Source organism: Melanerpes formicivorus, unplaced genomic scaffold, assembly GCF_026170545.1.
Source record: "Melanerpes formicivorus ecotype bairdi unplaced genomic scaffold, bMelFor1.0.p_v2 SCAF_2, whole genome shotgun sequence".
Lineage (NCBI taxonomy): Eukaryota > Metazoa > Chordata > Aves > Piciformes > Picidae > Melanerpes > Melanerpes formicivorus.
In genome coordinates, this window is record NW_027142354.1 from 8565254 (window position 1) to 8589828 (window position 24575).

A 24575-nucleotide genomic window follows, 5' to 3' on the forward strand; every position below is an offset into this window, starting at 1 on the left:
CAGGGACCTCTGAAATTAAAGATAGACATGACACATCAAAAATCATTTACATGAGAAGAACCTGGATCGGATACAAACTGCATTAAACCCTCTTGGTTAGTGCCAACATGCTGCAGTAAGTCACATAAAGCCATGGAAAATACCTGTTTGGCTTACAAAAGCTGTCTCAGGGAGAGCAGATTTGTTTTGTTTTGTATAAGCAACCATCTTCACTGGATGATTTCTTTGTTTAGAGTCCCAAATGGAAGCAAGGGGCATGGTGCCAGAGCCTTCATCTGAGGAACACTTGCTTACCTTAGAGGCTACAGAATTTCATTAATAGTAAATAATCTTTCTGCAAATTGCCCTTAAGTGTCCTGCTTGCATTGCCAGCTGCCTGTGGAGGGGTGACTGATTAGTGAAGTGGGACCACTGTTTATTCTCTCGTCCCTCATTGTAGGTGGGGATCCTGAACTGCTGCTTTTGATCGATTTGTTCTGACAGTGCATGGAAATTGCAGTTCAGTGTTTTCTAGGGCAGGCTTCAGTTTCAGAAGCTGCATTTTAATAGCCTGATAGGTCTTCATGAATGTGGGTATGCCCTGGTAGCTGGCTGCTGTGCTCCCAAAGTTACATTCTAATGTTCCACCATAACTGATTGACTTCAATGTACTGTATAAATAAGACAGATAATTGGATTAGCTGCAAGATGTCAGTGATAAAATCCTAGCCTGGGTTCTGCATCCTCTCTTTTAGCAATAACTTCCTGTGCAACTCAAAAGAAATCAATAGAAGTTAGGTTTCTCCATATTCAGGGAGACCTGGACTTTAATTTCTCTGTGTAAGAAAGTAGGAACTGCAACATTCTTCTATTGCACTAGTTCTCTGAGTATGTTTTAAGAGACTGTGCTCAGACACTGAAGATACAAATGTATGTCTGCTCCATCAATCAGTGGGTTTTCTGGACTATTTCCTATGGTTTGAGAGAAGCAGGGGGAAACAGAGGCTGAGCTGGAAAAGTTCCCTCTGATGTGAAGTGAAGTAGGTTTTGAGGAAAGTCCTTCAGGACCAGGTACCAAAAGGTGTACGAAAGCTAGCTGTAGAGCAGCCTGAAAGCATCTCTGTAAGTCCTTGCTCAAGAGCTATACCTGCTTTGATTGATTACTAGGCCCTTTGCAGAGAGCAAAGATCTGCACCTATCAGAGGAATAGACAAAGATGCAAACTCTGAACAAATGCTGGGGAAACGAATTTCTACTCCATCTCTAATGCAAGATGTCTCTATGGCCTGTCATCTGATACAGTAAAAACACCCCAAACCTCATCAGTCACCATTCTCCAGAAGCCTACTGTCCTAAATCCTGCTGCTGGTTACCACATGCTGTAACATTTTGTTTATCTCCTTTCAAAGCTCAATGCATCTTCTTTTGTGCTGCTGTGCGTCTGCACTGTGTCAAGTGACTGAACAGGAAAGGGCTTATGTGAGGTTATATGGGTATTGGGTAATGTTAAGCTACAATTTCTTTTGGGACACGCAGCAAGGTTCAGATCCAGCAAGAATGTTTTCTTTCTTGGTCAGTTCTTTCCTACCACATGGACAGGTGTGGGAGGTCATCAGCAAAAGTGACACAGCAACAAATTGGTAGTTGTTTGGTTTGATTTCCCTACCCCCCCCCCCCCCCCCCCTCCATCCCCCCCCCCCCCCCCCCCCCCATTTTTTTTAAGAGGAAAATTACAAGAAGCTAACATTCAGTGTGTGAAATTTTCCTGGCTTGACAATGCTCCTATGAAATGTCATCTGTGGTATTTATCAACCCAAGGAGCTGCTAAATTATGTCCTAAATGTATGTGATGGAGTAACTGGATGACTATATAATCACCTAAGCCTTATGCTGCTGCTTTGGTGCACACAACATTAAGTTCTATGGGATTTTTTTGTTCTGCAATCCATCCAGAAAGAGCTGCCAGCCACATGTCATAACTTTGTTGTTTAACATAACCTGTATAGCTTTTCTTCTTCTTTATTTTTTTGTTCAAGAATCACTGTTAAATTAACTTGACTTTCTGAATCAGTATTACTTTGCCATACTCAGATCATTTACACAACATGAAGAAAAGCCTGTCTACATTTGACATTTAATTGCTGATCAATGTTCCAGACTCACGTCAACTGATTTATGAGCTAACAGTCAGTGATAGCTGAGCGTTGCCTTCGTTTACAGTCACAAAGGTTATGCTTGGCAGGCATCACTGTTCTGTTCTGTTTAGCCAACGAATACTTTCCAAACCAGTACAGAACAGAGTATGGAAATAATGTTTTGAAGTAGAAAGTTCTGGTTAGAACTGTCTGGCATGTGTGGGGAAGTGAAAAAAATACTTGGTCAAATTACATATTCTATTACAAACTACTGAGACAGTAATGCTTAATGATCAACATGAAGAACAAATAAGTTTCCTCAATTCATCCACATTGCTTGGATTCCCAAAGATCTGTGGCAATGACCACACGAGCACATGGGCTCCTGTAACAACAATCATTGAGACATATGAAAAATAGGGATGGATTCCTCAGGCCTGTGCCAAACCTCTAGTGAGGGCCATGAGAGAAATTTTTAGGACACTTCAGTGAGGTTTTCCATCAATGGGTAAATTTTTTCTGTCTTGCTTTATCTCCTACTGATCTTCACTTAACGTCAGATGCTTGATTTTCACAAGATATATTTGAACACCTGATTCCATTGTTTTTTATCCCATGGAAATTACAGAGATTGGATGCTCCATGATGTCAGCAGAAGATTTGCAATGTCAGGCTTTTGGGAACCAAATTACACGGTCAACCAAGATATTTCAGTGTATCTATTTCACTAGTTAAATATATCAAGAGCAATCAGGTACATCTGGGAACCAGAGGGTCTGTATTACTAATTTGAGGCTCAGTCATATGAACTTTGTGATCTTTTGGTTTTCACAACGTGATTTTTCTGTTTGTCTGTTTGTTTAAGAGGCAGCATTCTGTTTCAAGTCAGAACCAAAACCAACTAATTTTTATTCCCTCTTGATTTCTTTTGTGGTTATTGGTTATTCTATAAGAAAAGTGTGGCCAGCAGGTCAAGGGAGGTGATTCTCCCCCTCTACTCAGCTCTGGTGAGACCCCACCTGGAGTACTGAGTCCAGTTCTGGAGCCCCTATTACAAGAGGGATGTGGAGGTGCTGGAGCATGTCCAGAGAAGGGCCATGAGGATGATCAGAGGGCTGAAGCACCTCTCCTATGGGGACAGACTGAAAGAGTTGGGGCAGTTCAGTCAGAAGAAAAGAAGGCTCCGAGGTGATCTTATTGTGTCCTTCCAGTACCTGAAAGGGGCCTACAGGAAGGCTGGGGAGGGACTTCTTAGGATCTCAGGTAGTGATAGGACTAGGGGGAATGGAATGAAGCTGGAGGTGGGGAGATCCAGACTGGATGTGAGGAAGAAGTTCTTCACCATGAGAGTGGTGAAGCCCTGGAATGGGTTGTCCAGGTAGGTGGGTGGGGCGCCATCCCTGGAGGTGTTTAAGACCAGCCTAAACCACCTCTGGTGCAGGTTGAGACTGTGTCCTTTTGTTCTGGTGCTGGTTGCCTGGGAGAAGAGACCAACCCCTACCTGGCTACAACCTCCCTTCAGGCAGTTGTAGAGAGCAATAAGCTCTCCCCTGAGCCTCCTCTTCTCCAGGCTAAGCAACCCCAGCTCCCTCAGCCTCTCCTCATAGGGTTTGTGCTCCAAACCCCTCCCCAGCTTTGTTGTCCTTCTCTGGACATGTTCCAGCAATTCAGCATCTTTCCTAAACTGAGAGGCCCAGAACTGGACACAGTACTCAAGATGTGGTCTAACCAGTGCTGTGTACAGGGGCAGAATGACCTCCCTGCTCCTGCTGGCCAGACCGTTCCTGATACAGGCTATACATATACATACATATATATACAGGTTTATATACGTGGTTGCATACAGGCCCAGAACAAGTGCAGCTGATGTATGGCAAGACCACGAAGCAAGTTGTACAAAACTTCTTAAGAAGCTATGACAAAGAAAAGACCTTCTCACAAGCCACTTATTTTGCACTTTTCTTGAAAACTTTAAAGACTGCAGCAATCTCACTTTAACATTCAAACTGGTAATCTCTTTTCCAGGCTGTTTTCTAGCAGTAACATTGCAGCTACAACTCAGACTAGTCTGTTTGTCCAGAGAAACATCATCAGCAAAATGTTTCACCAACAACTACACCAAACTGTCCTGCAGTAACTACACTCTATGTCCTTTCCCTTGCCGTGGGTGCACAAATTAACTCAAGCAACCCAAGGAATTGGAGGGATTTATTTTGTAGCTGTTAGGACTTGCCTCTCACATGAAGGAGATAATCTCCCAAGATTTACTCCTACGATGAGATATTCCAATCATTCCATGGATTTCAGGATTAGTCATATATGCAGTACATTTTTTTTTAATCTATTTTGAAATGTCAGGAGTGAGAGCTCTCAAAATTAGCTGCTTGTGGGGCCAGTTCTGAAAGATTTGGCCTCAGTAAATACTTTCTTGTACGTTACACAACAAAAAGCAGCTGAACAACCTACTTCCCCATTTGAAAGCATCACTAGAAAAGTGCTGGGATGGGACAAATCAACTTTGAATTTTGCAATGTGTTTTAAGGCCTTTTTCTGAACATCATCGGTGGCATGTGTCATTGACAGCATTTTCTATTTCTTTCCTCCTTTCAAACATAAGCACCCCTTTGTCAGAGGGCGTTGTGTGCTTAGGTTTCCTGTCAGTCCGTGGAGGGTTGGCTAAAGAAGCAGGATAAAGCATTTTCCTTTTGCTTCCAAGAACTTTGTGTTCACATCCTGGGTATTGTCTGTAGTGACATAAGACTTGAGTGACTTTCTATTGACATATATGTTTCTTGCATCAAATCAGTGAGCAAAGCCCACCATGAAATGAACGAGCCAAGTGGCCGCATAGTTTTTGGGTTTTATAAATGGCAGGCAGTAGCCAAACCAGCTGATCAGCTAAAAATTTGGCTGAAACTGGTCACAGACCTCTAGTTAAGGATTTCAGAGTAAAACATGAGAAACTGAGGAGTTTGATCCTCACTTCAACAAATTTTACACTAGAACAGTGTTGCTGACCTCAGCCTTGGATATGATGCAAATCTAATGCAGGGTTGACTTCCTAAGTGAAGTTAAAGAGTGTAATGGGGCAGAAGAAAATCCAGGGAAAGTATCTAAATCCAATCCTCCAAAATGTACTAAAAAGTAATGTTTTGTTGTTTTTTTTTTTTAAAATTAATATTATTATTTTGTTTTATATTGTTTTTAAATAGGTAGCTTTCAAAATGACAGCTGCTGAAAATGTCTGGAAAGATTGAATTCCCTGTCTTCAGACAAAGAGCCTGTCTTCAGATTGGCAGACCTGACCAGGTGAATTTCCTTTTTCAACTATTTACATAAGAAACTGTGTCAAGGAGGCACCCCATGGGTTCAGGGGGAGGTTTTGATTTTACTCAAATGATTCATGACATTATAGTGCTATGTTCTCTTTGGACATTGGGTGTTCATGGTGATGTAATTTTCATGTTTTGAATCATTGTGTCCTTTGTTTTGCCTTCTACCTGCTTGCTTTTGGGGTAGTCATCAAACAAGGAAAAAGTTCCTCTAAAGGAGTACTCTGAGTTCTCATAAAAAGACATTCTAATTGCCCAGGCACTTGCACAGCCCAGCCCTGGTTATAATAACCTCAGGAGCAACCTTTGTGCCAGATATAGTTTATTAGGGAAACTGAAAGTGTTTAATCCACTCTGTAACTTGAATGAGGTCAATGTAAATATTCTACCAGGGCAAACAGCAAGGGAGGACATGCTGTTACAAAACTTGAACGAGTGATGCCAGGGCAAAAAGCTGAACCCAGGGCAGTGTGACAGACTCCAAAGATTTCTAAGACTAAGTATTCAAGCCAGTCATATCTCACTGACTGATCACAATGCCTACTTCTTTACACACCACCTTGACACTCCACATTCATGTTGCTGGTTCTTGCTGCACAACACCATGGTGTCTCTCCTGCAACAGGACCTGTGGTGTCAGGCTGAGGTCTTTGGGAGAGGTGCTATCCAGGGCTGTGACAGTGAAGTCCAAGGGTTCAGGAGAAGCTGCAATGCAAGTTGCAACAAGGCCAGGGGAGCAGGTCCTTCTGAAGGATGTATTCCCTGGTATCACAGCTTCTCCTCATCTTGCCACCTTTAGCTTTGGCCTTGCCAGCATCTTTCATACTCTCAGAAATATCAGAACCTCAGCAATTTGAAGGCTGTTTCACATGTGCATACTGTTGAAAGAGCACATTAATCCAGACTGCTCCTCTGATTCCCTGCAAGCACAGATTGAAAACAATCCTCTCAGTAATTTTCACATATCACACTTGTTTCAAAAAGTGTGTTTTCAGTCTGAAATTTGAAACCTGAGAGTGAACATGTTACAAATCCTGGTGCTGATTAAAAGCAAACCTTTCCTTCCATCTCTTTAGATTAGGAGAAGCAAAGTTGCTTTCTCATACTTCATATCTCTTAGTTTTCCCCCCTTCTCTCTGATTTTGACAGTGCCAATATTGCTTTGCAATGCTGTTTTGGCAGTGGTGAAATAGCATATGCTAAGAAAAATATTCATCCATAATTTATTCTCAAGTATACCAACTAACTTTCCATCTTCAGCCAAGGCAAAGAAATGGACAAACGTATTCAGGCTTCAGTTTTCAGTACTTTATTCACTGCACTTGAAATCAGCTGTACTTCACTCCTCTAAAAAGATTCGTATCCTCTGGTTTTGCCACATGATGCACTTTGGGATCACTGCAGTAGATGGTTAGAAATAATTCAGGAATATCCTCAGAAAACTGGAGGATGTTTCCTCACTCTATGACCTCTTCTAGCTCATTTCTGCCTTTGCAGGGTTTTTTTCAGTGTATAACAAGAGAAAAGATACTTCTTTTAGAAACAGCTGCATCTAGTCTCAGCGTCATGAATCGACCACACTCACATGGAAAGATTTGGTACTCAGAGTTTGTAGAAAGTCCAAAACCAAAGTCAGAAAAAGTATCAGAAGTTCTATTATTTACACATCAGCCTAACATTTATGCACTGTTAGCTTTTTACCAGTTGCTTCCTACAGTGAAAGCAAAGAGACCCACGGTGGACCCCGAGGTTTCAAAAGGTATGTGTGCTTTGTGTCCAAGTATTGTCTGTGTAACAATGGAGCTATTCCACGGAAGCGGCAGAGCAGCAGCTTGTCTCCCCCAGCCTTTGTAGAACAAAGCAAGAAGCTTCTCAGGAGTCAGCTTTGTTGTTCTGCTGTTGTATAACGAGCTGTCATCCGGCCACAGGCGCCAGCGGCCGCAGCCCCCCTTACGGGAGCAAACAGTTCAAAAGCAGGGCTGGGCATTATGCAGTATAATTTGATGTGTCAAATGTCTTTATTACAAGCATTCTTGCAATGCTTGCTGCTAATACTCAGCAAAGAACGTGTATCAAACTTAGACAGGACACAGGGAGGGACAGAGGACAGTTCCTGGCAGCAACCCTCACTTGCTCTGACAGAAACTATCATTTTCAGAGCCAGCATGTGAACTACCAAGAAAATAATTCAGCATGATGCAGTATTGATCTTCTCTGAACAACAGTGATAACAACCAGTAGCATTTGTCATTGACAATCCAGTGTTCCTCTTCTCTATAGCCTTGGCAATCTCTTCCAAGGAGAGAAAGTAGATAGATAGATAGATAGATAGATAGATAGATAGATAGATAGATAGATAGATAGATAGATGTTTGTGGCCAAATGAGGCTAGATGTGAGCTAAACTTACAGTAATCATGATGGTTTTATACTCTCTATCCAAGTGGCTGCTTAGCTGCTGTTCAGCCTCTTGTAAACAATATGACACAACATCCCATGAAGTAAAGGCTCAGTAAAATTCCTTCTGCTAGAGATAACATACTGCACATATTACTGTGTTCAATGATCTCAGCATAGTTCAGTGCTCATCAGCATATTCTTAAAGGAATGAGAACAGGAAGAAAAAGATCTAAAACCACAGCCAAAACCAGTTGCTGACAGTTAGACCAAACCTTTCTGGGAAACTATTAGTGTTTTCTTCTGCCTGTCTATTGTACAGGCACCATGGTAATAAGTGATTCAGATATATTCCTGATTAAATCAAAGAAAGATGACATTCTTCATAATAATGGCACTCAGATGGACAGAATTACTTAAAAAGTAGTCTGTTCATTCCTGTTTCTCACAATACCTGTGTGCATTTTGATTCACAGCTTAAAGCTCCAGGCTCCAGCTAATCCTTTCAGAAATCAAATTACCATACTAGGCAATACTAGTCTTCATATAAATGAAAGAGCTTTTCTTTTCCATGAACCTATTGACTCATTCATCTTTCAAGTCTCCGCTCCAAACCTATTTCTTATAGCAAACCCTCTGCCACCAACATCCATGCATGAATAGTCTACCATAACTTCCAACAAGAAAGAAACAAAATCAAGATACTTGTCCATACAAAAGAGAGAATGATCTTGTGGTTAAGATACTTTGCTTTCTAAAATACATATAGATCCCCTCCTGTATGCATAGTCATGATTTCCGTGTGAGTTTCTACCATTTACCTTACCTCTTGCCTAGATTCTTCTTTCCCTAAAGAGCACATTGTAATAACAGGGCTTTCAAACCATCCAGGGACACTGTATTTGCTTCACTTTGAACATTCACTAGTTTTAGTTGTGTACATGAGTAACCAGGTTACAGAAAGAGAGCTGTATTGTAATTATCCATCTGTGCCAACTTTCTTAACCAAACTTTCCCTGAAGTATCTATGCTAAGAGTGTTGGGCAAGCAAACACCAGCTGAGCAAGAAGACCAAGCTTTGTTATGGTAAGTAGATAGACACCACCCAAGGAAGGTAGCCCAAGGCAATGGGCAGCTGGATAGAAAACAAAGAAAATTCCTTCTTCATAAAGGAGCTCCTCCCCAGCAGCACACAAACACGCCTAAACTAGCTCTCTACAGTTCAAATAAAACCACCACAACCTTCCATTCTTCTCTACCTAACAACAGGCTCCCTTACAGGGACTACAACCTCTAACATAAGCATATATGACTCTCTGCTGTGGGATGATTCCCCTACTTTCCTTAAAAGAGTGAGGGAAAAATCCCTAGTGAGCATGTAAAAGCATGTACCTTGCACACTGTTACACCACCTTCTATAACAGCACATTGTACCAGAGTACTGCCTAATCAGTTACTTAGTGAAAGATATCCTTCCTGGTACCAAATGGAAAACATGCACACTGTTTAATGAGAAAGCTCTCTCAGTGCTGTCCAGCAAATACACTTTGTCTAACCTGGTAACCCTACACAAAACAGCAAAACTGGGACAAAAATAAAAATAAAAAGGTGTTCAGCAGTGGTAAAAGAGAAGGGAAGGAATTTTGAGGCCTTTACCCTTAGTTCTTACACACTTCTCTTCAAACTGCACTGCTCCGTGCACTTCCCTGACCATTGACACCCCTATACATGACTGGGAGCACTTGATGTAACCCCACATTATTCATAAAAAAAAAGGTAAGAAAAACTCTCTTCAGAGAACTGCTCTGTCTGCTTGTAACAGCACAAGTCTCACCCACTCTGATGTCTGCATCTGTGTGCTGCATGCCCCTGGGCTCAGGAACCTTATCTTACTGTTGATCGGTATAGAACCATGCACGCTGTCTATCTTTAAATAACAGAAGCAATTATTACTAGTAAATAATATATACTAGCTCATTTAAAATGAATCATGTTCTCCAGTCACCCTGGAGAACAAATAAAATAGGCAAAGCTACAAGGCATCACTTTAAAATACTTCTTATATAATTATGAAATTGCATTAGGCTGTGAGTCATTCCTGCAAATGCAGGGTTCATTGAGGGTAATTAAAATAAGTCACTATCTCCTCAAGGCAGTGACTCATAGGCTGCTGCCCATAGGAGAGTGCAGTGAAGTCAGGAAGAAGCTCCTCTCTTCCCACTGGAAAAAAAAAAGCCAACACAATAGCAGCTTATTGAAGCAGTGGGTTGGATCAGTTTGCCCTTCAGGCAATGTGTTTGGAAGTGAAATCAACTACATACTAACTATGTATCTTACTTAGGACTATAGGAAAAAAAAGGGGGACTAAACACAACTGGGGTGTACCCAAATGTCATTTCCCTACATAATTCTTTGTAGGCTTTCAAAAAAAAATGTGTTTTGCATGTAGCAATGTAGCAGTCCTCTAATCAAAACCTGCTAACAGTAAGGAGTAATACTCAGTAGGTGTTCATGGATCATTCAGGGGTCCATCAGGACTAGGGAAGGCATTCTGCCCCCGTAAAGAGCACTGGTTAGGCCACACCTTGAGTACTGTGACCAGCTCTGGAGCCCTCAATTTAAGAAAGATGTTGAGTTGCTGGAACATGTCCAGAGAAGGGCAACAAAGCTGGTGAGGGGTTTGGAGAACAAGCCCTATGAGGAGAGGCTGAGGGAGCTGGGGTTGTTTAGCCTGGATGAGAGGAGGCTCAGGGGAGACCTTATTGCTGTCTACAACTACCTGAAGGAAGGATGTAGCCAGGAAGGGGTTGGTCTCTTCTCCCAGGCAACCAGCACCAGAACAAGAGGACACAGTCTCAAGCTGCACCAGGGGAGGCTTAGGCTGGATGTCAAGAAAAAATTCTTGACAGAAAGAGTGATTGGCCATTGGAATGGGCTGCCCAGGCAGCTGGTGGAGTCACCATCACTGGGAGTGTTTAAAAATAGACTGGATGAGACACTTAGTACCATGGTTTAGTTGATTAGATAGTGTTGGATGATCTCAAAGGTCTTTTCCAACCTGGTTAATTCTGTATTCCGTACTTCATAAAATCAAGTTGCAGCTGAGTTTGAACTCAGACAATGCAAAAGCTAAAAAGAGGAAATTAAGAGTGTTATGCTCCTTTGGTACTAGAAAAGGAATTATAGGAAGACAGCTGATGCCAGCCTTTGCATCCATGTATGTCTGCACAATAGCAGTTGATATTTTCAACTATTTTTAAGAAATACACACAATTTGGCCAAGGCAGGTTGGAATAGTTCATAGAGTTTGGGAATTTGGTGCCCACAATATAAAGCTACTGGAAAAAAAATCATAAAAGGGTTTAGCTGCATGACTCTTCCACATTATAGCACTCATGACAGAATGGAATGGAATGGAATGGAATGGAATGGAATGGAATGGAATGGAATGGAATGGAATGGAATGGAATGGAATGGAATGGAAACCAGGTTGGAAAAGACCTTCAAGATCATCAGGTCCAAAATATCATCCAACACAATCTAATCAACTAAACCATGGCACCAAGCACCTCATCCAGTCTCTTCTTAAACACCTCCAGTGATTTTGGCTCCACCACCTCCTTGGGCAGCCCATTCCAATGGGCAATCACTCTTTCTGTGAAGAACTCTTCCTAACATCCAGCCTAAACCTCCCCTGGTGCAGCTTGAGACTGTGTCCTCTTGTTCTGTCAGAGGTTGCCTGTTTATCTCTGCCATGGCATTTCATCCTCTACAGTTGGTGTGATGTGTTTTCTAGTATGTTTTGCTTTGCTAAACAATTAAAAAAAAAAAGTATATAATTTTCATGAGCTCTTCAGCTCCTTTGCTGTGAGAAAAACCAGGCATCAAATGCATTTCTCATTGATATTCTTATCAGAATCCCTCTCAGATGAATTCTGTCTACATGATGAGAATTATCTTAGGGGAAAAAGAGTACCTTTTCAATATATAAATTAATCTAAAGTCTACCAATAGTAGGAAACGTATTTCTTGGGAATACATGACCAAGCTAATCACATTTTAAAAGTATGCTTTCTCATTATAAACCCCTTTGCAATTACACAGATCACAGCTACAGGCTGGGACAGAGTGGCTGGAGATCAGCCAGGCAGAAAGAGACCTGGAGGTACTGGTTGACAGTAGCCTGAACATGAGCCAGCAGTGTGCCCTGGTGGCCAAGGCAGCCAACAGCATCCTGGCCTGCATCAGGAACAGTGTGGCCAGCAGGAGCAGGGAAGTCATTCTGCCCCTGTACTCAGCACTGGTTAGGCCACACCTTGAGTCCTGTGTCCAGTTCTGGGCCCCTCAGTTTAGGAAAGATGTTGACTTGCTGGAACATGTCTAGAGAAGGGCAACAAAGCTGGGGACGGGTTTGGAACACAAGTCCTGTGAGGGAGCTGGAGTTGTTTAGCCTGGAGAAGAGGAGGCTCAGGGAAGACCTCATTGCTGTCTACAACTGCCTGAAGGGTGGTTCTAGCCAGGTGAGGGTCAGTCTTTTCTCCCAGGCAACCTGTGACAGAACAAGAGGACACAGTGTCAAGTGACACCAGGGAAGGTTTTGGCTGGATGTTAGAAAGAAATTCTTGACAGAAAGAGTGACTGGCCATTGGAATGGGTTGTCCAGGGAGGTGGTGGACTCCCCATGTCTGGAAGTGTTTAAAAAGAGACTGGATGAGGGACTTAGTGCCACGGTTTAGTTGACTACATGGTGTTGGATGACAGTTTGGACTTGATAATCTCAAAGGTCTTTTCCAACCAGGTTAATTCTGTATTCTGTATTGATTGTAGGAATCTGTGACAGTTCAATATTAATTAACTGGCTTCTTTTCCTTACCATCCCTGCCATCCCTGCCAAAGCATTCCAAAAGCTGTGCAGTTTCAACAATGGATCCCATGCAGAGTGTAAACTGGTATATAAGCCTAATAAGAATTAATTTGTTAAGAGAGCTGCCAGAAATACTGAAGATGGTGCAGAGCTAGTGGTGTTCAAATCAGTTTAACTTAAAACAGTGCTTTTAACACTCACCTTCTCATTTATGCTTTCCAGGAACACTTCAAATTTGGAGTGGTTGCTTCACCACTTTCTGTGTACCAAGGGTTTTTTCTGAGAAGTTTCACTAGAAATGTATTTACTTTCCTAATTGGGAACTGAGATTGTAACTGATGCAGTCAATCTGCTTTGGAATATGTATCCATGTTTGCAAATCTCCATGATGTATCATTGACTATTACCCCCCCTTTTGTAAATAATACAAAAATATTTGTAATTGTACTGGATCTGGCTGGGTTGGAGTTAACTTTCCTCATAGCTAGCCCTAGCATTTATGGCTAGGTTGGCCTAGGTAACACACCAATGTTTTGGCTATTGCTGAGCAGTGCTTGCAGAGCATCAAGGCTGTCTCTCCAGCCTTCCCCACCAAATGTCAGTAAGCTAGAGATGGACAAGAAGTTGGGAGGGGACACAGCCAGGATAGCTGACCTTAACTGTTCCCTACCATATGATAAGTTGCTCAGCAATAAAAGTTAAGAGAAAAGGCATTGGGGGGGGGGAGGGGGGGAGGGAAGAGATGGTGAGGAATTAAGGTATTTATATTCCAAAGCAAAAATAACACATACTGAAGTCTTTCTTCCCAGGAAATTGCTAGACATTGCCTACTGATGGAAAGTAAAGACTACATCTCCTCATTTTGCTTTGCTTCTGTGTACAGCCTTTGCTTTCCTCATTAAAACGCCTTTATTTCAACCCATGTGTTTGCCCATCATATCTTCTCTCCCTGACCTTTGAGAAGGTGGAGTGAGTGACTTGGGAGAAGGGAGAGGTGCCTGGCATCCAGACAAGTCAGCCCACTGCAGTAATATTCACTCACTTTTAACCTCCTACACTTTGATTTGCCATAACTTCTAGTTGGTGTAGGAAGAACTGGAAGGTCTTTCATAGCTTATCATTATATCTGTCTATTCTTCATGCCTCATTCATACACTTTCTTATTGTTATTGCTCGGGTCTTCATCTGATAGAAGCTATAAGCTCACACCATTCATTAGGCGTGGTACCAATCTATTAAATGGAAATGCCACGTTATCTTTTCACCAGACCATTTTGAGCAGTGGCCTTTTTGTATAAAATGAGATTTTCATTTAAAAGCAGTGAGTCATGAACATGCAGGAGCACTATAAAAATCAGCATCACAAATAACCATCCCTAGTGAATAAATCCTCTGGACTAGACAGGCGGAGGTTGGTCTCTTCTCCCAGGCAGCCAGCACCAGAACAAGAGGACAGGGTCTCAGGCTGCACCAGGGGAGGTTTAGGCTGGAGGTTAGGAAGAAGTTCTATACAGAGAGAGTGATTGCCCATTGGAATGGGCTGCCTGAGGAGGTGGTGGAGTCACCATCATTGGAGGTGTTCAGGAGGAGACTTGATGGGGTGCTTGGTGCCATGGTTTAGTTGTTTAGGTGGGTTGGATTGGTTGATAAGTTGGACGTGATGATCTTGAAGGTCTCTTCCAACCTGGTCTATTCTATTCTATTCTATTCTATTCTATTCTATTCTATTCTATTCTATTCTATTCTATTCTATTCTAGGACACAGAAGTTTGGAAGGACACACTAAAATCCTGTGATGTCTTGTTGTGTGAATTGTAATGACATTTATCAGTGTTCTGGCAACTTTATTCAGTATGTCCTTCAGATAAGATTAATCCACTCCCTTTTTCCTTCAAAATTATTTTAAGGGCATAACTAGACAGAACAAAGAAGCTTACTGAAATCTATCCTAGGGAACATTAGTCTGCTAACAAGTGGTAAATCTTTGAAACTGGTTCTGTATTTGTAAAAGAAATAGTCAGAATTGTGAATTCTTTGCCTTCCTGAAATATGGGCAGCATCAAGAGAAGTGTGGCCAGCAGGTCAAGGAAAGTGACTCTCCCCCTCTACTCAGCTCTGGTGAGACCCCACCTGGAGTACTGCGTCCAGTTCTGGAGCCCCTATTACAAGAGGGATATGGAGGTGCTGGAACGTGTCCAGAGAAGGGCCACGAGGATGATCAGAGGGCTGGAGCACCTCTCCTATGAGGACAGACTGAAGGAGTTGGGGCTGTTCAGTCTGCAGAAGAGAAGGCTTTGAGGTGACCTTATTGTGGCCTTCCAGTATCTGAAAGGGGGCCTACAAGAAGGCTGGGGAGGGACTTCTCAGGATCTCAGGTAGTGATAGGACTAGGGGGAATGGAATGAAGCTGGAGGTGGGGAGATTCAGACTGGACATGAGGAAGAAGTTCTTCACCATGAGAGTGGTGAAGCCCTGGAATGGGTTGTCCAGGGAGGTGGTTGAGGCTCCATGCCTGGAGGTGTTTAAGAGCAGGCTGGATGAGGCTCTGGCCAGCCTGATCTAGTGTGGGGTGTCCCTGCCCATGGCAGGGGGGTTGGAACTAGATGATCCTTGTGTTCCCTTCCAACCCTGACTGCTTCTATGTTTCTATGATTCTATGTGGGACTTCTCTCTTCCTGTCCTAAAAATCTCCTACTGTTTTTTCTCACTAGTGGAACATCATAATTACAAGAAAATAATAAAAAAAAAAAAAAACAAACAAACCAAAAAGGAACCACCAAAGCCATTATATCAGGATGAGGAGCAAAAATATGAATTATATATGCTTGTGCACTAAAGTAAGAGGCTGTTTGCAGTAGAACCATTGTCTTATCTTTCCCACTCCTCAATTCCTATTTATGTCTCTGAGGCTCAAGATGAGGAGAAAGTTCTTCACAAAAAGTGTAATTGGCCAGTGGGATGTGCTGCCCAGGGAGGTGGTGGAGTCTCCATCCCTGGAGGTGTTCAAAAAGGCTGGGATGTGGCACTTGAAGCCATGGTTTAGTTGTCATGAGGTGTTAGGCATTAGGTAATAGTTCAAACTTGATGATCTCTAAGGTCTTTTCCAATCTGGTTGATTTTGTGATTCTATATAAACTCCTAAATTTAGAGATCATGTCCCTAAAATATCTATGGCACTAATGGATGGCACTAGAACAAGAGTAACATTGCTTATAAGGCTCATCCATAAGTCCTGGCAGCAAACCAGGCTTTACTCATCTTAGATACAAAATTAGTTAGGATAAGTATGGACAAAAGGAAATACCTTTTATCAATACATCACTTTTATTGAATAAAAGTGGACACTTAGCTGTCTGAATCATGTTTGAGCACTGCATTTAGTGCTGTTCCTAATGTTAACTAGTGCTACACTGAGCATTCAGGGCACATTGGTAAAGATACATGTGTTGATTTCCTAGACAAGGATTTTTGCTTCCAGCAGTAAATGAAAACTCAAGGCTAGACCCTTACCAAAACATGATGAATGCAGTTTACAGAAGATTATAGCCTTCAAAGTATTTGTTGTAGTACTGTAGGATAAACTGAAACCAGAAATTAAAATTACTCTTGATTACATATAGCTTATTTCATGCAATGAGTTAAAGGACAAAGTAACCTGTTCCTTTATATATTAAGATAACTGTGGCTTGATAGGAATCATAGCAAGGTCAATGTTTTAATTGTTATCATTATGAAATGTTTGCTGGATTTTTCCATATAGTTTCACAGGAGTTGCTATGCCTCAGACACTTTGGCAGGTGTTTGTACACTCAGTGGCTCACAGAATGCATAGGGTTGGAAGGGACCCTCAAAGTTCATCTTGTTCAAGTCCCCTGCAATCAGCAGGGACATCTCCAACTAGATCAGGCTCAGGACCACATCAAATTTTACCTTGAATATCTCCAACGATGGGGACTCAACCACCTCTGGGTAACCTGTTCCAGTATCTCAACACCCTCATTGTGAATAACTTACTCCTGATATCCAGCCTTTGCTCCAGTTTCAAACCATTGCCCCTCATCCTATTACTACAACCCTTGAAAACAGCCCCTGCCCAGATCTCTTGTAGGAGCCCTTCAGATACTGAAATGCTGCTCTAAGGTCTCCAGGGGGCCTTCTGTCCTCCAGGCTGAACAAATCCAACTCTGTCAGCCTGTCCCCATAGAGGAGGTGCTCCAGGCAACTGGTCATCTTCATGGCCTCTTCTGGGTTCTCTCTCCAGGTGAGGTCTCACCAGAGCAGAGCAGAATGGGAAAATAACCTCCCTTGATGTGCCGGCTACACAGGGTAGTTTTCTGGGGGTGGGGGGAGTTGTGCTTTAAATAGTTTCTGTGTCACAGAAAACATTTGCAACCATGTTTTCAAATAGTGCAAGGAATGTTTGAAAGGCAGGCACATCAGCACTGAGACACATCATTAGTTTTGCTCCTAGAGATTTGCAGCAGTGCAATTTGCAGTCATTGCTCTGAGAGACCACATGCCCAGGCTGAGACTGCTCATCACTTCTCTGCTTCTCTCATTCTTGGAGTATTTTTTTTCACCTAATAAACAGAAAGATTCAAAGGAAGGAACAAGTATTTTCTAGGATAGATAATTGTTTTGGCAAAAGGATGTCTGAGAAGGTTGGGACACCAGCTTGGGAAAGAAACAGCTCATGATAATAAAGGATAGCCTACAATATCAAAAATGTTTTGAAGAGAGTGAAGATCAGGTTTTTGCCCCTTGTAAATAAAAAATCTAGGGCCTATCTAGCAAAGGTTGTAGGAGTAAGAGAGCTACTTCTTTTTGCAGCAGGTGCTAGAACTGTGAAATTCACTGCCCAAAGAAGACACAGAATCACAGAATCACCAAGGTTGGAAGAGACCTCAAAGATCACCAAGTCCAACCTGTCACCACAGACCTCATGACTAAACCATGGCACCAAGTGCCACATCCAATCTCCTCTTGAACATCTCCAGGGGTGGTGACTCCACCACCTCCCTGGGCAGCCCATTCCAATGGCTAACAACTCTCTCAGTGAAGAACTTCCTCCTTGCCTCGAGCCTAAACTTCCCCAGACGCAGCTTGAGACTGTGTCCTTTTGTTCTGATGCTGGTTGCCTGGGAGAAGAGACCAACCCCCACCTGACTACAACCACGCTTCAGGTAGTTGTAGACAGCAATAATGTCTCCTCTGAGCCTCCTCTTCTCCAGGCTAAATCCCAGATCCCTCAGCCTCAGTCATGAAGACTCAGTTTAGCCAAGATCTTCAGGAAACCAGATGACTTCATTTAAAAAGAAACCTTTTACTCTGAGACCCTAACAAAGAAGTTTATCTTGTTATTTCTGTTCCTGAAGCACCTGAAGCAGTGTCTTATGCCTAAGAGCAGACAGAAAATTGTATTTTATTCCACAAAGGAAGTAAAATAAAAATGCTTACCCATGGGATTGGAAAGTGTTGGAAGTAAATGGGAGTGTTATTCAAACTACATACAGAAATTACAAATACCCAAATTCACATTCAGCCTCAGCCCAGTCCTTCAACCTGGGCTTATGACAACCTCTTTAAGCCAAAAAAATCACTTTTCAAAACCTTGCCCACTTAAGCCAAAACCCCAGGCCCCAATCCCCTCCACATCTCTCTACCCCCATTCCTCTGGGCCCCAATAGCACAGAATTAACTTGCTTTTCCACAGCACACCAGGCCACTCAGGGCCAAAAACAAGAGGTAAGGTCTGGCCAGGAGAATAGAGAATGAGAAAAAGGGCAGAACAAGCAGAAATGCTTGGGTTTATAGAGATGCAGTGCTTATGGGAAATGAAATACAGAAGATTACACTTTCCAGCATGTATCTTTCAGACTGCCTAGACCTCATGGGAGACTTCTCTATGTTTTAGGACATCCCAGTGCCTTAAACCCAGGATAACAGTGTTAAAGAAATGGTGGAGGGATAGATGGATCCTTTGAACTGTTTCAGTGTTTTTATGCTGTATGTTCTTGGGACTGGACTTCCTAGGAATCTAGAAAGCTCCTGTGTCACTGAACTATATGTCAAGAGTCCTTAAAAATGTTTTGGAAGCTGTTTACCAGCTTCAACCAAGGCTGACAGCAGGAACAGCATTTCTGAAATATTAATGGTGTACAAGTTTAAAAAAAATCAATGGCAGGAAGAATAAACTGATCCAAATTAATCACAGAGTCACAGAATGTTTGAGGTTGGAATAGACCTCTGGAGGTCAGCTTGTCCAACCACTGCTCAAGCTGGGCCACCTGGAATCAGTTGCCCAGGTCCTAGCAGAAGAGTCAAAAACTTAAGCATTCATCCATCAGACACCAAAGAAATAGTACAGCAGAGGTACAAAAAAAGATTTGATAGATTTTACAGCTCAACAAACTCATTTTTAATTGCAGAAATATTTGGGGTTACTGAGGTGACAGGAATGGTACCTTCAAAATGTGAATATAACTTCATCAGGCTGGAGTAGTTTTTAACCTATTTTTCTTGCCATAATTGCACTATGCCTTATGACTAAGATGTAAACTCCAGCTATAAATGACTCATAGCTCTCAAATTATATAATATATAATAATATATAGCAATATGTAATACCAGGTTATGAAAGCAAGACACACACAATGCATTTAGACTGCAGCAGCATCCAAATATTTGCTGTGTTTTGAATATACCTAAAAATACACACGTCTGACCACAAAATCCATTCTTGTTGTAACAGTGCAAAATGGCATGATGGGCTTACAATAATTGGTATTTTCAGCTGCAGGTGGAGCTTTCAAACACCACATATCTGTCTTGGCCAGCAAATTCTCCTGTCACAAAGAAACCAGAGGCTTTTCTCTCTGCCGCCATGTCCAGGATGTTGTTGGTTACCTAATATTCACTCTCTTTTCCTTCATATATATATATATATATATTTTACTTCAAAATGTGCTTTGGGACATTTCAAGTATGAAGGGAACAATTTAAGCCCCTTTTTTATTCTCTGTCATGCCAAGGGGCAAAAGTAATAGCCTTATGCAATGTTGCACCACGTTGCATAGGCTGATGTGGTATTACATAAGACTGGCTAGGTACTGAAAGAAGCGCATGTTTTCAATATACACACAAATAAGCCCTGAATGCAGGGGCCCTTTCAGTACCCTGAATGAGCACAACAATATAGACACTGTGAGCAACGAATCTGGCTTTCAGATGAACTAATTCAGACAGAAATGTAAGACCAGGCCTCCTGTTGTGCTCGCTTTGCCCAGGAGTGAACCAGGAAATGTTCCATTAAATCTCCCTGCAAAAGCAGCTGGATCTTGCATTGTAAAATAATGTCCTTTTTTTTCAATGACAAATTACAGTGGTGGTGACTACACACCCTTTGATGATAACACTTTTATCTTCTATTTCGATTTCTGTCACAAAACCAATGTCAAAATTGAAATTCAAGGTTTGTCTGCACTCCTGTGGAAAAGCAAGGGATGTTCAAGAAGCAAGCTATAGAATAGTCCAGCCTGCAAGGGACCTCCAAAGGTCATCTAGTTCAATCTCCCAGCAGTCAGCAGGAACATCCCCAATTAGACCAGGCTGCCCAGGACCTCGTCAAGCCTTACCTTGGATATCTCCAGGGAAGGGGCCTCAACCACCTCCCTGGGCAACATGTTCCAATGCCTAACAATAAATGTTTAGTACTGGACCATTACCAAGCATCTGCATTACACACCTCGAGTACTGTGTCCAGTTCTGGGCCCCTCAGTTTAGGAAGGATGTTGACTTGCTGGAACGAGTCCAGAGAAGGGCAACAAAGTTGGTGAGGGGTTTGGAACACAAGCCCTATGAGGAGAGACTGAGGGAGCTGGGGCTGCTTAGCCTGGAGAGGAGGAGACTCAGGGGTGACCTTATTGCTCTCTACAACTACCTGAAGGGGGGTTGTAAACAGGCAGAGGTTGGTCTCTTCTCCCAGGCAGCCAGCACCAGAACAAGAGGACACAGTCTCAGGCTGCACCAGGGGAGGTTCAGGCTGGAGGTCAGGAGGAAGTTTTACACAGAGAGAGTGATTGCCCATTGGAATGGACTGCCCGGGGAGGTGGTGGAGTCGCCGCCACTGGAGGTGTTCAGGAGGAGACTTGATAGGGTGCTTGGTTACATGGGTTAGTTGATTAGGTGGTGTTGGGTGATAGGTTGGACGTGATGATCTTGAAGGTCTCTTCCAACCTGGTTTATTCTATTCTATCTGTCCCCTGTATCTGTAAGCTCACTGATGATCAGGACATGCTAAGCTTCAGAGTGGTCAGCAGGTCAAGAGAGGTGATTCTGCCACTCTGCGCTGATGATACCTCACCTGGAGTGCTGTATCCATCCCTGGGGCTCCCAACATGACACATGGACCTGCTGGAGTGGGTCCAGAGGAGGGCCACAAAGATGATCAGAGAGCCGAAGCACCTCTGCTATCCAGACAGGATGAAAGAATTAGGGCTGTTCAGTCTGGAGAAGAGAAGGCTCCAAGGAGACCTTATAGCTACATTTCAGTATCTGAAGAGGACCTACAAGTAGGCTGAGGAAGCGTTTGTAGAGGTAGGACAAGGGGAAATGGTTTTAAGCTACAGCAGGGTACATTTATGTTGGACATTAGGAGGAAGTTCTTCACAATGAGAGTGGTAAAATACTGGAACAGGTTGCCCAGGGATGTGCTTCAGGTCCTTGGACACATTCAAGATCAGATTTGATGTGGCCCTGGGCAGCCTGATTGAGTTGGAGGTGTCCCTGATGACTTGGGGGGGGGGGGGGGGGGGGGGTTGGACAAGATGACATTTGCATTTGAGGGTCCTTTCCAACCCAATGTAATCTGTGAGTCTGTGGTATAACACTATGTAACTAAATTTTACCTGCTTCCTTAGCCTTTTGCAAACATTCAGAAACTATTTTATTTTATACCTCAGTAAAAATGAAATAAATAAAACAAAAAAGCAAAACCCAAACCACCCTTGTATTACAATGGAAAGGATTTTTCTCTATTAACTAAAACCACTTTTGAGCATAATGTGCTAAACTCTTATTACTCCAGACACAGCACAAGGAATATATTACTACTGTACCAGGGAGCCAGCTATGAGTACTGAATTGATTGCATCTATATGAATAAAGCTCTATCAGAGAGCAGTAAGAGCATGACTTCAAAGTTAGATGGTTTCCAAGAATCAGGCATCAGACTCTGCTGAGAGAAAAGACTGAAAACACTAGAAAGCAAAATCTTAAGCCAAAGGTAAAGCCTGTATTTTGAAGTACATATCCTCCACAGAGTATTTCCACTAACTCATTAATGCAGTCATGATTAAAAAGGAAAAAAGCTGGCAATATATCTGGCTGATGTTCTCATGGGAGGTTGGTATATTCAGATGCTTTAGTTGTCAGTTCCCTCTCCATTTTATGTCTTAACTGCTCAGTTACTGATAAAACTAACATTCATTAGACTGTGCAGTATGTAGTTAACACTCTGGTTTTAATCTCCTTTTGAATATTCAATAATTCTGCCAGTTAATTTCTGATAACTGCACACTTTTGGGGTTTTTAAAAAATCTTTAAAGCCCTAAATGTAAAAGCTAGAAATTACTGAGAAAAATATCCAATGGTCATATTTCTACAACTACCTGCAGGGAGGTTGTAGCCAGGTGAGGGTTGGTCTCTTCTACCAGGCAACCAGCACCACAACAAGAGGACACAGTCTCAAGCTGTGCCAGGGGAGGTTTAGGCTGGATGTTAGGAAGAAGTTCTTCATAGAAAGAGTGATTGGTCATTGGAATGGGCTGCCCAGGGAGGTGGTTACCATCACTGGAGGTGTTTAGGAAGAGACTGGATGAGGCACTTAATGCCATGGTTTAGTTGATTAGATCGTGTTGGATGATAGGTTGGACTCAATGATCTCAAAGGTCTTTTCCAACCTGGTTAATTCTATTCTATTCTATTCTATTCTATTCTATTCTATTCTATTCTATTCTATTCTATTCCTATTTATATTTCAAGTCATCATTTTGCTATTAAAATCAGAATGTAAGCTTTGTTAGTGCAAAAATGACATATATACTAAACTATGAGAATATGCTGGATCTTAATGTCCTAATGAAGGACATCATCATCAACCAACTGGGAACCAGTAATATTTCAATGTATTGTTTTTTTTCACATGGAGAATAATTACAAAGACAGTGCAAGGGAAAATGCAGTAAAAACTCTTGATAGACAAAGTGGAAATATGAAATAAAGATATTCTACCTCAGTTCTTCCTCTTGTTTGACACACCAGTATAACACAGGAAACAGAGAAACAGAGTAGCAGTAAATTTTAATGAGCAAAGTGGAAGAAACCTCATGAATATTCATCTAATTAGCCAATTTTAAATTGTAGGTCCATTGAATTTCCTAACATGTTCGTGTTTCTTCCATGAGAACTTGAGGAAGATTTTTACATTATAATTTCAAGGGTAATTTTTACAGAAATAAGGAGCAGCCATTCTCTAGTAATACTGAGTTCTGAAGGATTAGTGGAGAATGAAATCACAGAAACATTCATGTTGGAAAAGACCCTCAGAGTCACCAAGTCCAATCCATAACTCTGCTCTACAAAGTTCACCCCTACATCATATCCCCAAGCATCACATCTAAATGACCTTGAAAAACATCTAGGGTTGGTGACTCAACCACCTCCCTGGGCAGCCCATTGCAATGCCTGACCACTCTTTCTATGAAAAAAATGAATGTAAAAAATGAAGGCTAGTTTAGAGAAACCATTAAAGAAGTTATGAAACATTCCATGGAGATATTTTTTTCCCCATTATTTTGTGAAGCAAGCTATTATTGGTGCATTACATGTTTTTTTAAGACCTTTCCCTAACCACAGATTCATAGGATACCTTGGGTTGGATGCAACCTTAAAGAGCATCCAGTTCCAACCCCCCTACCATGGTCAGAGAGCAGAAAGGCAAAGAAGGATGCTTTGATAAAAGTTAAAGGCTTGAGGCATACTGGATGTTCAAAACAAAATTGTCAGTTCACCACTCTAAATAAGACTAAGACAGATTATTTGCTCAGAAGAAAGTCCCTCTAAATACACATAAGCAAAAGCACATTGATGTTAGAAACCTCGTCTGCTTACACATTTTGATGCTAAAGGAGCAATGTAAGCATGTACATTGCAAAGAAATGATTATAGAGATTCTCCTCAAGTGTATCAGAGTTGATACAATCCAGGGAAGTCAGACTACAATGTCCACTGGCTGCCCTAGAAGTTAGCTCAGTTAATGGTTTCACTCATAAACCATTATAAATCTGCACATATACTACTTTATACTGAAACAAAGCCAAACCAGCAGTGACACAACAGTGTACCTGAGAGCGATGGACTCAGTTTGATGGATGTCTCAAAGGCATCACAGTTTGCATGTAAGAGACAACTGCAAAGTTTAACTGTTGAGTAGTGACAGCTGTCTCTTTTTGTGTCCCAGTCTGGGAATTCATCTTCAACTCTGAATCCCAGAGCAGAGAGGAGAAAGGTGATGTATAGACTCAAGTAACAGAAAAACAAGTTGAAAGGAAGCTGAAAATGTCACTGCTCCTTCCTACCTCACAGGGCATGGTAGGCATACAATACATAGCTTGTTCCCTAGAGCCTTGTCCTGGTTTGAGGCCAGGCAGATCCTCTCTTGCCCCTAAAGGAGGCAAAAGAATGACACACAAATGGATTGCAGAAGTGATGGAAAGTTTAAATGGCAAAGCAGTAAGTGTTGTACAGAAACTACAAGCATACAGCAAAAGAAACCCAAATCATACAGAGTCCCTTACAACACATCCAAAAA